This window comes from Mustela putorius, unplaced genomic scaffold, assembly GCF_011764305.1.
Source record: "Mustela putorius furo isolate JIRA1106 unplaced genomic scaffold, ASM1176430v1.1 tig00003898_pilon_pilon_pilon, whole genome shotgun sequence".
Lineage (NCBI taxonomy): Eukaryota > Metazoa > Chordata > Mammalia > Carnivora > Mustelidae > Mustela > Mustela putorius.
Window position 1 is genome coordinate 23910517 of NW_025422047.1, and position 16407 is coordinate 23926923.

Below are 16407 nucleotides of genomic sequence, written 5' to 3' on the forward strand. Positions count from 1 at the left end.
AAAGAAAATGGTGATTAATTTTCATGGGTTCTTACTGTGCAACAGCTATTTCATCTTCACAGCAAACCTATCAGATCAGTATCATTGAAGAAAAAGAGGCACAGAAGGTTAAGTAACATGTTTGTGCTTGTGGTCACACCCAATTCTGAATAGGAAGACGATGGCATTTTCCCTAGCTGTTCATCTCACTGACACTATCTTTTTCTGAGACTGTTGGTGCATGTGAAAATAGGCTTACATAAAAGTAGTGGTATGATGTGTATTTCACTGACCCATATGTAGTAACTGGATTTTTCAGGCACTAAATAGATTCAATTTATCTTAATTAAAAGGTTTTTCCTAAGGAAACATAATTGCAGTGGTAGTAATTGTTTCTCTTGTGGTCCATTTGTCTTCTGGGTCTGTGAGCTATATACCCTTACCTGTCCAGTTATGTCAGATGTTCCAACTAAAGTTTTCTGAAGCTTCATGATTATTGTGTGAACCATAATTATGATATAAAGTTATTAAATCCATGTATTATCTTAAGCCATAGAGTTGCTCTCTCCTTTAGTAGTAAAGAAACAGGCCAACATACTGTTCTCAACTTCTTTCCCTCCCAATAAACTGATTTGTTCTGGACTTCCACATTATTTGTCCTCGCTTTATAGAAAAAGTGTTCCTAGTTTCCAGGGCTAGTTCCTTTGTCCTTGATTGAATTCATTCTTCTTACTGATTGAATTCGTTACTATCCACAGTTCCATAATTATTATCCATAATTTATCACTCAATTTATAACTAGTTTCTTTATCTTCACTAGATTTTCTTTGGTCAACAAATATATCAAAGTCTCCCATATTTCAAGTGTAAACAAATAACAAAAACTCTTTCTCAGGCCTTGCTTCTCTGCCAAATTGACACCTCATATCTCTTCTTAACTTTATTAAATTTTTGAAAGACTGTTTTAAATTGCTATCTTCATTTCTTAACCATCCATTAAAATGCTTCTTTATTGCTTCTTTCTTCCACATTTTACTGAAAATGCTTTTCAGAGGTCATCAGTAATGTATAGTTTGCCAGTTCTAGTCCTTCTTTATAGGCCTCAGCTTCCCCAACTTTTCTACTATATTTAACCACTGTTGGCTACTCTTCATTCCCTAACCTTTCTGCTCCATTGTTCCCAGACATTCTTCCTTACTTAGTTTTATCATAGTTCTTATATTCTGGTCTGAGGTAAAAAAGATCTTATTTTCTTCTTAATTTTAGAATTAAAAAATTTTTCGGGTATTTTTCCTTAATTATTTTACTGTTTCTGCTTCCTTTAATTAACCTCAAAAAAGTATGTAATCTTTCCCTATTTTTCTGGTCTTGGACTTTTTATTGTTTAACACAAATATTTTAAAATATTGCTCTGGCTTCTGGACAGTAACTATCAAATTTATGTTTTTCCTGAAATTCTAACTCTAATTCCCAAAAATTTACATGATGTCTCAAAGCCCAATTAAACTTAATCCAGTGGAGGTGGTACTTCATCTTCCCAGTCACTTATGCAAGGAAGCTCAGGTATCTTTGAATCTTTCATTGCCCTCACCCACATTACTGGTAAATTACTAAATTCTGTTTGTTCTGCTTCCACAATGGTGCTTCATCAGTTTATTGTTTATTTTCAACTATTCTTCTAATACTGCATGTAGTGACAGCATCTCACACACAAAGTATTCCAGTAACTTTCCAACTGGTATCGTCTTTAGCCTTTCAATATACTACTCCACCTTTTATGCTCAATAAAGAGTTTAGGTGTCTGCCTGTGGCCTATAAAAATAGTCACATATCCTAAAATGGCATTCGCAGTTTGCAAGACTGATTTTATTCTGCTTGTATAGACCACGTCTCAATGCAATCTTCCATTATGCTTAGCTTTTAGTCATTTTTCGAAGTATACTGTATATATTCATGCCCTCATGCTCTTAGTCCTGATGAACTTGGAATATCTTTTCCCTACTTTCTTTCCTGTCATTTAAAGCTGGTTAATCCTCAGAAGGTTATATTAGTTTATTCCATTTTGCATTATGATTGCTTGTCTCCCTATTTTGTAAACATTTCTAAAACAAAAATAATTTTATTTCCGTTTGTATCCTTCACTTCTCTAATACCACCTGTGTAACACAAAAATTCTTTCTCTCTCTTGCTGGTACATAGACAGTGTTGATGAAAAATTTCTGGTGTGTTACTATGAAGTTATGAGACTTCAAAGACTCATGAAAGTCAGTTTGGCACTTTAATGTCTCTTTCATACAGGAATTCTTTTACATGGAGCAAAGTATAGTTTGGCAAAAAAGTCAGGGTTAGTCATTAAAAAGGCTCTATTCATCAATTCTCTTTTTAAGAGCCTATATAAAGTGCTTGATATTCCCATGTAAACTGGCCTTCATTGCTCAGGGCTCTTTACCTAGATCCTTCACCAAGAGAATTTCTTTCAGAATGTACAGACTGCAGCTGATTTTCTTGAAGAATTTAACTACCAAATCTCTGAAACACAGCAAATGATTGCCATTGCTGCTTATTTTTTGCTAATGAGTGGTGAAACTGGTGAGTGAGTGTAGGGTATTAGGAAAGGCAACAATGGAAAGATTATTGAACAGAATATTTACCAAATGTCAGAAAAGCTTTTACAAATATAAAGCTAACAGTGAATACAATTCTAAACTACTTATAAATCCAACAGAGCTGTTCTTAATAAAACTTCAAATGTATCACCTCAAAACATGTTTATTCGGAAAGAGTTTGAAACTTTTAATTTAGTTCTTCACATGTTTTCTTAAAACAGTAAATAGAAAAATTTGAAAATATAGATGAATAAAAAAATCTGGTTTTTAGTCATCAGAAAGTAAAACTCTTTTTTTTAAGTTTCTTTTTAATTTCAGTTATTAAACATACAGTGTCATGTTAGTTTTAGATGTATAATACAGTAATTTAACACTTCTGTAGAACACTTGGTGCACATCATGGCAAGTGCATTCCTTAATCGCTATCATCTATTTCATCCATCCTCTCACCCACCTCCCCACTGGTAACCATTAGTTTGTTCTCTATAGTTAGGAGTCTGCTTCTTGGTTTGCCTCCCTCTCTGTTTTTTTTTTTTTTTTTTTTAATTTTTCCTTCGCTTGCTTGTTTTCTTAAATTCCACATATGAGTGAAATCATATCATGTCTTTCTGTGATTGACTTATTTAACTTTTTAAATTTAAGATTTCATTATTTATTCATGAGAGACAGAGAGAGAGGCAGAGGCAGGGGAGAAGCAGGCTCCCTGCAGAGTAGGGAGCCTGATGTGGAACTCGATCTCAGGACCCTGGGATCATGACCTGAACCCAATTCAAATGCTTAACCGACTGAGCTACCCAGGAGCCCTCACTTATTTTCACTTAGCCCAGTGCACTCTAATTCCATCCATGTTGTTGCAAATGGCAATATTTCATTCTTTTTTATGACTGGGTAATATTCCATTGTATATATTATATGTAATATAGGTATATAAATATATATATATATATATATATATATCCCTCTTAAATATACCATTACTAAGAAGTAATCCATTCATCAGTCACTGGGCACTTGGGCTCTTTCCATAATTTGGCTATTGTAGATAATGCTGTTATAAACATTGAGGTGCATGTATCCCTTTGAATTAGTATTTTTGTGTTCTTTGGGTAAATACCTAGTAATACAATTGAAAAGTAAAACTTTATGTCTCTATGCACATGAATTTTTTTAAACAAAAATGGGAGCTTATACGGAATTTACATTTTATTTTATTTTATTTTATTTTGAATTTGCATTTTAGTTAACATGTTTTTAAAATCTTCTTGCACCATTAAATGCAATATTATTTTTAATTATTGCATATTAATCTAATTACAGTTATTTACTCTAGTATTCAGAGGATCCATAAATGTTCAGTATCTAAAATTGCTCTCATGTAAATTGTCTTATAAAAATTTTGGCTGAGAATTTAGTAGAGTATGTTTGGGAGGACAAGAGCAGCAGGGAGAGAGGGAAGATTTGAGAAGACACTAAATCATGGTTCTCCCAGGGCATATTTCTAGCTCCAATATCCTTGACTCACACTTCTACCAAAAAAGAAAAAAATATATAAGTATATTCGGTCTGAATATTCAACTGATTTTTGAAGTCCTTTGATGACTCAAAGAACAGTTGCAGACATAAGAAATGAAATCTCAATCTGTGCCAGTTAGAAGTTGAATAACTATTTCATTATTAATATCAATAATATTTTATTCATTACACATACCAAAGAGATCAGAGTTTATTCATTCTTTCATTCATTAAACACAGCTATGACAACCTTGCTGTGTCTCTAGAATGGGAGGAAGAGAGAGAAATGAATGTCATCACTTTCAGTGAGTGAAGTAGAAAATGGAAGCAATTTGGGTAGTCTATTGACTCAGTGCAAGTAACTATTTTTTTTTTAATTTTATTTTTATTTATTTGTCAGAGAGAGAGGTAGAGTGAGCGCAAGCACAAGCAGACAGAGTGGCAGGCAGAGTCAGAGGGAGAAGCAGGCTCCCTGCAGAGCAAGGAGCCCGATGTGGGACTCGATCCCAGGACGCTGGGTGAGCCAAAGGCAGCTGCTTAACCAACTGAGCCACCCAGGCGTCCCAGTGCAAGTAACTCTTATAGTTTCTCTTTGAATGCCCAACTGATCAGAATTGCTCGCTGGGCTTGCTGTTTATGTAATCAGGCTGTTCTACTTTGTGTGCTGCAAAGCACCTGAGTGTCCTGCTCTGGTCTTGTTCTTTCTTTGAAGAAAAGGGAAGCTTGGCAATGAAGACTCAAGTACTTATTAACAACATTTTTCCTTGTTTTCTTTCGTGAGAAGTTTTTTAAACTACATTCCAAGATTTGCTCTTTACATGGAATACATATTTATAGAGGAAATAAAACAACCTTCATGCTTAAAAACAATCTAGCAACCCATGATAATCCTTATTTAAATGATTTTGGTGGGTTTCATAATGGTAGGATTTAAATACATTTCTGTGACAGGGGGACTCTTCAGGCTAGATTTGGCCCCATCTTACACATTCCTGGGACTTTGTACTACATTTGTAAAATTATCCGATTATAATTTAAATAATTATTTGTTTGATTCATCTATCACCCATAGATTGTAAGCTTCTTGAAGTCCGAGACCATGTTCATCTTATTTAGTTCAGATTTAGTTCTATATTTCAGAGTGAAACATAGTTTATGGCACAAAGTAGGAGCTACAAAATATAGGTTGAATGAATAAATAATTGAATAGATCTTTAAGAGCAGGATTAATATGTAGTATTTTTCTAGATATATCTGATCAAGGAACCCTTCTTTTGTGGATTATCTATTAATATTTCATACTATTTATTTTTCTACTTGGATCATATGCAGGCACTTTAAGTGCACAAAGTCCATATTAAGGAGATCATCTTGTATACAGTACCTAGTTGTCCTCTTTTGTTCTGTACATCAGAAATGTTATCACTGTTGTTGTAGGAGTCCACATTAAACCCGAGGATAATCCTTAATTTTTTTTACTCTCATGCACATTCCACTGGCTCCCAGCCCTTTCTGCTTCTACTCTTTTTTAAAACCCTATTTTTAAGACCCTAATTCCAAGCCGAGAAAATTTATCTCTGACCATAGTCTCATCACTGGTTTTCCTTGTTACCCCACAATCACTTATTGCAGCATAATAACCAGAGTTTTTGTCGTATTCATATCTTATTTAAAACAATTTGTGACTTTAGAAAAATTTATGTCAATCTTTGCTTACCTCTTGATTTTGGCATTTTATTCCTAGTCAGTGCTTTGTATTTTAGTTACATTGAATGTTTTGATTCCCCCAAACCAGCATGATTTTAGTTCCTGATTTCATCGTATAAGGCCTCACCTGTGTGCACTGCATGATGCCAAGATTGTGCTGTGAGTGGAGCCCCCTAGAGCAGTGCAGCATGACTTCCCTACCTGATCACTAAACTTTTTGTTTGTTTGTTTTGTTTTTTTCTTTATTTTGTTAAATACTGTGGGACACTTTCTGACCCTTTTTCTTGTTTCTTATTCTTCTTGTGTTCTGACTAGACATCCTGACTTCTGGGGTGTGTATCATGATTGTTGGGCTCCCTTGCTTTATGTCTCCAGAGCCTCCCTGTTTTTCTTCTGCCACAGCACTTTTCACAGCCTTCTATCTTGTTTTCTTTCTCTCTCTCTCTTTCTTTTTTCTCTCTTCCTTTCTCTCTTTTTTCCTTAACAGACTGAAAGAACTGTGGAAGCAAGACCTCTTGAATTCTTCTACTATTATTATTATTGTTCCATCTGGCCAGTGTCTAACAAGGGCCTGTATCCTTCTCAGGGTCTTTGTCTTTGTGCTTTACCCTGCCCACAGTGCTCCTGCCTGGGTATCCTCCAAACTCTCTCATACCTTCAGGTATTTACTCAAGTATTGCTTTCTTAGGTTTCTATATTATGCTATCTCATCTCCTGTCCCTCCTTATCTTCCTTTTTTTTTTTTTTAATTTTGCCTCTCTTATGGACTGAATATTGTGTCCCTCTAGAATTAACATGCTGAAAACCTAAACCTCAGTGTGATGGTTTTACGAGATGGAGCCTCTCAGAGGTAATTAGGTTATGATGGTGGAGCCTTCATGAATGGGATTAGTGCCCTTATAAGAAGAGACAAAGGAGAGAGACCATCTGTGTTTTTTCTGCCTTGTGAAAATACATTGAGAATATGGCCATCTGTAAATCAGAAAGAGGGCCTTAGCGAAGAACCTGACTATACTGGCGCCCTAGTGAGACTTTCAGCCTCTGGAACTATGAGAAATAAATATTTGTTGTTTAAGCCATCCAGTCTGTAGGATTCTGTTTTAGAAGTTGAAACTGACCAAGATAGTTTCTCTGTGAGCTCTATGGAGCTTACTATGGGGGAGGATGAACTGTTAGGGGTCAGAGTAGCCAACTATGATGATAAGACAAAATGAAAGGAATAGCTAAACCTTTAATCACTGACTGCTATAGTGTAAGCAAGAAGCTAAGCTGGTGAAAACATGGGGTCCCTACTCTTCCATTTTCCGTATAGAAAAGCACACTGGTCAAGGGTCATGGAGCTCAGCACAGATGTGGGGGTTTCACTGCTGAGGCAGCACTGAGAACAAAAGGTTTCTGCAGTTTTGTGGACCTGAAAGCTGATGGGAGAGAGAAAAAGACTAGGAGTTAAAAAGTACTGAGCACTGATTAAGACTGGAGAAAAGTGTCTTCAAGCATAGTTCACCCTCCCATAAGGAGCTGTAGGCAGAGTAACCTGGAGAAAGCCTCAGATGAAGACTCCTGATTAATAAACCTTGATGTCAAAGTGCTTGGGCTAGTAAGTATGTGGATGAGAATAAGAGCATGGCTGACCAAGGGGCCTGAAACATTGACTGTAACTCCCTTCAGATTGCAGTGCACTGGCTGTACACCAGGACTGATGTGGGGAGGGCAGCTATTCTCCATGAGACCTGCAAGATAAGGCCTTTGTAATTGCTGATGATCAGACTTAGGTATTTTTTTTTTTTTAAGATTTTATTTATTTATTTGACAGAGATTCACAAGTAGGCAGAGAGTCAGCAGAGAGAGAGTGGGGGAAGGAGGCTCCCCGTCAAGCTGAGAGCCCGATTCGGGGCTTGATCCCAGGACTTAGAGAACATGACCTGAGCCGAAGGCAGAGGCTTTAACCCACTGAGCCACTCAGGTGCCCCACACTTAGGTTTTTAAGCAGGAGTCAGACTCCTCAGTCCCCCTAGAAGTTATCACTTTTAACATGCTATATATTTTATTTATTATCTCTATCTTTCCATGAGAATATGAGCTATATAAAGGCAGGCAAATTTTCTTGATTGGTACTGTATTGCTAATGTGTAGAAAATGATAAGTAACTAATATTAGTTCAATGAATTGATGTGTTTTTTTTTTAAATTTTTATTTTTTATAAACATATATTTTATCCCCAGGGGTACAGGTCTGTGAATCACCAGGTTTACACACTTCACAGCACTCACCAAAGCACATACCCTCCCCAATGTCCATAATCCCACCCCCTTCTCCCAAACCCCCTCCCCCCAGCAACCCTCAGTTTGTTTTGTGAGATTAAGAGTCACTTACGGTTTGTCTCACTCCCAATCCCATCTTGTTTCATTTATTCTTCTCCTACCCACTTAAGCCCCCATGTTGCATCACCACTTCCTCATATCAGGGAGATCATATGATAGTTGTCTTTCTCTGCTTGACTTATTTCACTAAGCATGATACGCTCTAGTTCCATCCATGTTGTCGCAAATGGCAAGATTTCATTTCTTTTGATGGCTGCATAGTATTCCATTGTGTATATATACCACATCTTCTTGATCCATTCATCTGTTGATGGACATCTAGGTTCTTTCCATAGTTTGGCTATTGTGGACACTGCTGCTATAAAAATGCGGGTGCACGTGCCCCTTTGGATCACTACGTTTGTATCTTTAGGGTAAATACCCAATAGTGCAATTGCTAGGTCATAGGGCAGTTCTATTTTCAACATTTTGAGGAACCTCCATGCTGTTTTCCAGAGTGGCTGCACCAGCTTGCATTCCCACCAACAGTGTAGGAGGGTTCCCCTTTCTCCGCATCCTCGCCAGCATCTGTCATTTCCTGATTTGTTGATTTTAGCGATTCTGACTGGTGTGAGATGATATCTCATTGTGGTTTTGATTTGTATTTCCCTGATGCCGAGTGATATGGAGCACTTTTTCATGTGTCTGTTGGCCATCTGGATGTCTTCTTTGCAGAAATGTCTGTTCATGTCCTCTGCCCATTTCTTGATTGGATTATTTGTTCTTTGGGTGTTGAGTTTGCTAAGTTCTTTATAGATTCTGGACACTAGTCCTTTATCTGATATGTCGTTTGCAAATATCTTCTCCCATTCTGTCAGTTGTCTTTTGATTTTGTTAACTGTTTCCTTTGCTGTGCAAAAGCTTTTGATCTTGATGAAATCCCAATAGTTCATTTTTGCCCTTGCTTCCCTTGCCTTTGGCATTGTTCCTAGGAAGATGTTGCTGCGGCTGAGGTCGAAGAGGTTGCTGCCTGTGTTCTCCTCAAGGATTTTGATGGATTCCTTTCACACATTGAGGTCCTTCATCCATTTTGAGTCTATTTTTGTGTGTGGTGTAAGGAAATGGTCCAATTTCATTTTTCTGCATGTGGCTGTCCAATTTTCCCAGCACCATTTATTGAAGAGGCTGTCTTTTTTCCATTGGACATTCTTTCTTGCTTTGTCGAAGATTAGTTGACTGTAGAGTTGAGGGTCTATTTCTGGGCTCTCTATTCTGTTCCATTGATCTATGTGTCTGTTTTTGTGCCAGTACCATGCTGTCTTGATGATGACAGCTTTGTAATAGAGCTTGAAGTCCGGAATTGTGATGCCACCAACGTTGGCTTTCTTTTCAATATCCCTTTGGCTATTCAAGGTCTTTTCTGGTTCCATATAATTTTAGAATTATTTGTTCCATTTCTTTGAAAAAGATGGATGGTACTTTGATAGGAATTGCATTAAATGTGTAGATTGCTTTAGGTAGCATAGACATTTTCACAATATTTATTCTTCCAATCCAGGAGCATGGAACATTTTCCCATTTCTTTGTGTCTTCCTCAATTTCTTTCATGAATACTTTATAGTTTTCTGAGTATAGATTCTTTGCCTCTTTGGTTAGGTTTATTCCTAGGTATCTTATGGTTTTGGGTACAATTGTAAATGAGATTGACTCCTTAATTTCTCTTTCTTCTGTCTTGCTGTTGGTGTAGAGAAATGCAACTGATTTCTGTGCATTGATTTTATATCCTGACACTTTACTGAATTCCTGTATAAGTTCTAGCAGTTTTGGAGTGGAGTCTTTTGGGTTTTCCACATATAGTATCATATCATCTACGAAGAGTGATAATTTGACTTCTTCTTTGCCGATTTGGATGCCTTTAATTTCCTTTTGTTGTCTGATTGCTGAGGCTAGGACCTCTAGTACTATGTTGAATAGCAGTGGTGATAATGGACATCCCTGCTGTGTTCCTGACCTTAGCAGAAAAGCTTTCAGTTTTTCTCCATTGAGAATGATATTTGTGGTGGGTTTTTCATAGATGGCTTTGATGATATTGAGGTATGTGCCCTCTATCCCTACACTTTGAAGAGTTTTGATCAGGCAGGGATGCTGTACTTTGTCAAATGCTTTTTCAGCATCTATTCAGAGTATCATATGGTTCTTGTTCTTTCTTTTATTGATGTGTTGTATCACATTGACTGATTTGCGGATGTTGAACCAACCTTGCAGCCCTGGAATAAATCCCACTTGGTCGTGGTGAATAATCCTTTTAATGTACTGTTGAATCCTATTGGCTAGTATTTTGGTGAGAATTTTCGCATCTGTGTTCATCAAGGATATTGGTCTATAGCTCTCTTTTTTGATGGGATCCTTGTCTGCTTTTGGGATCAAGGTGATGCTGGCCTCATAAAATGAGTTTGGAAGGTTTCCTTCCATTTCTATTTTTTCGTACTGTTTCAGGAGAATAGGAATTAGTTCTTCTTTAAATGTTTGGTAGAATTCCCCCGGGAAGCCGTCTGGCCCTGGGCTTTTGTTTGTTTGGAGATTTAAAATGACTGCTTCAATCTCCTTACTGGTTATGGGTCTGTTCAGGTTTTCTATTTCTTCCTGGTTCAGTTGTGGTAGTTTATATGTTTCTAGGAATGCATCCATTTCTTCCAGATTGTCATTGCTCATAGTATGTTCTTATAATAGTTTGTATTTCTTTGGTGTTAGTTGTGATCTCTCCTCTTTCATTCATGATTTTATTTATTTGGGTCCTTTCTCTTTTCTTTTTGATAAGTCTTTGATAAGTCTTTGATAAGTCTTTCAAAGAACCAGCTCCTAGTTTCGTTGATTTGTTCTATTGTTTTTTTCGTTTCTATTTCATTGATTTCTGCTCTGATCTTTATGATTTCTCTTCTCCTGCTGGGCTTAGGGTTTCTTTCTTGTTCTTTCTCCAGCTCCTTTAGGTGTAGAGTTAGGTTGTGTACCAGAGACCTTTCTTGTTTCTTGAGAAAGGCTTGTACTGCTATATATTTCCCCTCAGGACTGCCTTTGTTGTGTCCCACAGATTTTGAACTGTTGTATTTTCATTATCATTTGTTTCTATGATTTTTTTCAATTCTTCTTTAATTTCCCGGTTGATCCATTCATTCTTTAGAAGGATGCTGTTTAATCTCCATGTATTTGGTTTCTTTTCAAACTTCCTTTTGTGGTTGAGTTCTAGCTTTAGAGCATGGTGGCCTGAAAATATGCAGGGAATGATCCCAGTCTTTTGATACCGGTTGAGTCCTGCTTTAGGACCGAGGACGTGATCTATTCTGGAGAATGTTCCATGTGCACTAGAGAAGAATGTGTATTCTGTTGCTTTGGGATGAAACGTTCTGAATATATCTGTGATGTCCATCTGGTCCAGTGTGTCGTTTAAGGCCTTTATTTCCTTGCTGATCTTTTGCTTGGTTGATCTGTCCATTTCAGTGAGGAGAGTGTTAAAGTTCCCTACTATTATTGTATGATTGTTGATTTGTTTCTTTGATTTTGTTTTTAATTGGTTTATATAGTTGGCTGCTCCCACGTTGGGGGCATAGATATTTAGAATTGTTAGATCTTCTTGTCGGACAGCCCCTTTGAATATGATATAGTGTCCTTCTTCATCTCTTATTATAGTCTTTGGCTTAAAATCTAATTGATCTGATATAAGGTTTGCCACTCCTGCTTTCTTCTGATGTCCATTAGCATGGTAAATTCTTTTCCACCCCCTCACTTTAAATCTGGAGGGTCTTCGGGCTTAAAATGAGTTTCTTGGAGGCAATATATAGATGGGTTTTGTTTTTTTATCCATTCTGATACCCTGTGTCTTTTGACAGGGGCATTTAGCCCATTAACATTCAGGGTAACTATTGAGAGATATGAATTTAGTGCCATTGTATTGCCTGTAAGGTGACTGTTACTGTATATTGTCTCTGTTCCTTTCTGATCTACCACTTGTAGGCTCTCTCTTTGCTTACAGGACCCCTTTCAATATTTCCTATAGAGCTGGTTTGGTGTTTGCAAATTCTTCCAGTTTTTGTTTGTCCTGGAAGCTTTTAATCTCTCCTTCTATTTTCAATGATAGCCTAGCTGGATATAGTATTCTTGGCTGCGTGTTTTTCTTGTTTAGTGCTCTGAAAATATCATGCCAGCTCTTTCTGGCCTGCCAGGTCTCTGTGGATAAGTCTGCTGCCAATCTAATATTTTTACCATTGTATGTTACAGACCTATTTTCCCAGGCTTCTTTCAGGATTTTCTCTTTGTACTAAGACTTGTAAATTTTACTATTAGGTGACGGGGTGTGGGCCTATTCTTATTGATTTTGAGAGGGGTTCTCTGAACCTCCTGAATTTTGATGCTCGTTCCCTTTGCCATATTGGGGAAATTCTCCCCAATAATTCTCTCCAGTATACCTTCTCCTCCCCTCTCTCTCTCTTCTTCTTCTGGAATACCAATTATCCTAATGTTGTTTTGTCTTATGGTGTCACTTATCTCTCCAATTCTCCCCTCATGGTCCAGTAGCTGTTTTTCCCTCTTTTGCTCAGCTTCCTTATTCTCTGTCATTTGGTCTTCTATATCACTAATTCTTTCTTCTGCCTCATTTATCCTAGCAGTGAGAGCCTCCATTTTTGATTGCACCTCATTAATAGCTTTTTTGATTTCAACTTGGTTAGATTTTAGTTCTTTTATTTCTCCAGAAAGGGCTTTTATATCTCTCGAGAGGGTTTCTCTAATATCTTCCATGCCTTTTGCGAGCCCGTCTAGGACCTTGAGAATTGTCATTCTGAACTCTAGATCTGACATATTACCAATGTCTGTATAGATTAGGTCCCTAGCCTTCATTACTGCCTCTTGTTCTTTTTTTGTGTGTTGAATTTTTCCGCCTTGTCATTTTGTCCAGATAAGAGTATATGAAGGAGCAAGTAAAATACTAAAAGGGTGGCAACAACCCCAGGAAAATATGTTTTAACCAAATTAGATCCCAAATCGTGAGGGGGGAGAAAGGGGATAGAAAGAGGTTCAAAAAGGAAGAAAGAAAAAAAAAAAAGAAAAAAGAAAAGAAAAGAAAAGAATTAAAAAAAAAAGAAAACAAATAAGAAAAATATAAAAAAGAAAATATATATATATTGGATATACTAGTTAAAAAACGTTAAAAAAGATAAAGGTAAAAGTTAAAAAAAAATTTACCAGAAGGCGAGAAAAAAAAACAAAAAATGAAAAAGAAAAAAATTAAATTAACTGCAAAACTAAAAAAAATCATAGGAAAAAGCCATGAGTTCCGTGCTTTGCTTTCTCCTCCTCTGGAATTCTGCTGTTCTCCTTGGTATGGAAACCGCACTCCTTGGTAGTTGAACTTGGTCTCGCCTCGATTTCTTGTTGATTTTCTGGAGGAGGGGGCCTGTTGTAGTGATTCTCAATTGTCTTTGCCCCAGGCAGAATTGTACAGCCCTTATCAGGGGCCAGGGTGAGTAATCTGCTTGGGTTTGCTTTCAGGAGCTTTTGTTCCCTGAGAGCTTTCTGTAGAGTTCTGGAGGACAGGAATACAAATGGCGGCCTCCTGGTCTCCGGCCTGGAGGAACCCAGAGCCCACGGCCCCACTCCTCAGTGCGCTCTCAGAGAACAGCGCCCAGTTACTCCCGTCTGCCTGACCTCCGGCCGGGCTCCGAGCTTATGGAGCCTGCGACCCGTTTCAGGGTAACACCAAGCTGCGAGCTTACTGTCGGCTCTGTCTCTGTAGCCAGCTTTCCCATTCTAATACCCGCAAGCTCTGCGACACTCAGACACCCCCGATCCTTCTGTGACCCTCGGGACCTGAGGCCACGCTGACCCCGCGTGGTTTTCGCCCCGGTTTAGCCTCTGGAGCGATGTCCCTCAGCGGAACAGACTTTTAAAAGTCCTGATTTTGTGCGCTGTTGCTCCGCCGCTTGCCGGGAGCCGGCCCCTCTCCCCCGGGGTCTATCTTCCCGTGGCTTTGAATTCACTTCTCCGCCGGTCCTACCTTTCAGAAAGTGGTTGTTTTTCTGTTTCCAGAATTGCTGTTCTTCTCTTCGATCTGCGGATGGATTTTCAGGTATTTGCAATCTTTAGATAAGCTATCTAGCTGATCTCCGGCTAGCTGAAGTAGTCTCAGCCTGCTACTTCTCCGCCATCTTGACTCCTCCCGATGTGTTTTTTTAATATCTGCATTTTTACTCTTACAGTTAAACTTCAATTTCCTTGAGGATTGGGACCTTGCCACATATTTTTTTCATTTAAGTACATCTCACTTCTCATTTAAATTAGATAGTTCAGCTGTTAAAGATTCATTTGTAATTTTTGCCATTCATCTTAAAATAACACTTTAGAGTTATAATGACTGAGTCTAATCCCCTCTTTTTATTTAAAATTTGAATTTTTTTAAAAACAGTTTCTATACCCAGCTTTTTTCTCTTCCAAGTTAAATTATCTCTTTTTCCCTTAACCATTTGTCATATGACAGTGGAGTTGAGATGGTTAATTTTATGGGCCAATTTGCCTAGGCTTTGGCACTCAAATATTTGGTCAAACACTAATCTAGATGTTGCTTAGAGATATTTTTTAGATGATATTAACGTTTAAATTAGTAGACTTTGAGTAAAGCAGATTGTCCTCTATAATGTGGGTGGGCTTCATCCAGTCATTTGAAGGCCTTAAGAAAGAGACTGTACTTACCCAGGAAGAGGGAATTCTACCAGCAGATTGTCTTCAGACTTGAATTTCAGCATAAACCCTTCCCTGGGTCTCCAGCTTGTCAGCACACTCTGTAGATTTTTGCCAGTCTTTACAATTGCATGATTGCATGAGCTGGTTTCTTAAAATCTCTCTCTCTGTAGATACATAGATAAATATAGATATAGATATAAATATAAATATGAATGTAAATATATACATCCTATTGGTTCTGTTTTTCTGAAGAACTCAGGCCAACACAAGAATACTGTCTTTTCACTTGTTTACTCTCTTCTGAAATCATTATAGTTTATCAGTGTTCCACTTAATATATGGCTTCCAAACAGACACAGTGCTCCAAATATGATCTTACCAGTGTAAGGTACAGGGACATTATTGACTTCCTTCCTAAATACTGCCTTTGTGTAAATGCAGCATAAATGTGTGTGACATTTATTGGCTCATATTGAATTTCTCATTGATTAAAAAATTATCTAACTCTAGCATCTGTTTTGTTCCAGGAGTTGTGTTGGGAGCTGTGACTATGGACCTACAAGGTATAGTCCCGTTCCTCAAAGTATATGGATATTTTTTCCTATTTAAATTTTTTAAAAATTTATTAATTATATTTATTAACATATAATGTATTATTTGCCCCAGGCGTACAGGTCTGTGAATCACCAAGTTTGCACACTTCACAGCACTCACCATTTCATATACCCTCCTCAATGTCCATAACCCAAAACCCTCTCCAATTTTTTTCCTATTTGTAATCTTTGCTATCCTGTGTTTGTGAGGTTGACTTTTTAACCAGGAGTATTAGACTTTATATTTATCTTCTAGAATTCCTTCTTACTGAATTTGATCCATTGTTCCAACATTTATAATGAAAAAAATACTGATTTTTTAAAATCATGATTCTATTATTCAATACTTGACTATTTCTCTAAATTAATTACATCTTTCTACATCTATATTCATTTTTTAATTCAAAATTGTGAATAAGGCTCACAACAGGTTCAAAAATGAGCCGTGTATTTGTCATGGGTTGAGAATAATTGTTCAACTAACGCGTACCACATAATTTACAAACATCCTCTTCATATATATCTTGTCCAAAAGACATCAACAGAACACTGCATTAAATGCCTCATTGAAATGCAGATTCACTATGTCTATATAATTTAATTAATTTGGTATAATTTATTCTTAGTTAATTTAAAGTGGCTCTTGGTGATTACCACTTCCTTTTCTAGGTGTTCATGAGCCATCTGTCTAATTATATGTCTTGGAATTTTGTTGGTAATTGAGAGAATGCTTTAAGATGTGTAATTTTTATATGTACATTTTAATTTTACATGGAATTCAGTAAAATATCTCATTTCTCAGCATCTTTCTATATATCTTTTTTTTTTTTTAGCATTCTTCCCAGTCACCATGATCATCCATTGGTGCTGTAATTATAAACAGAGGTTGTCTTGTGGTATCCAAGGGCAGGGATACAACTGTATTTCAGATGACTCACATACCAGTCTATTTGAAGGGAACTCAGTAATTTCTCTCCTTCT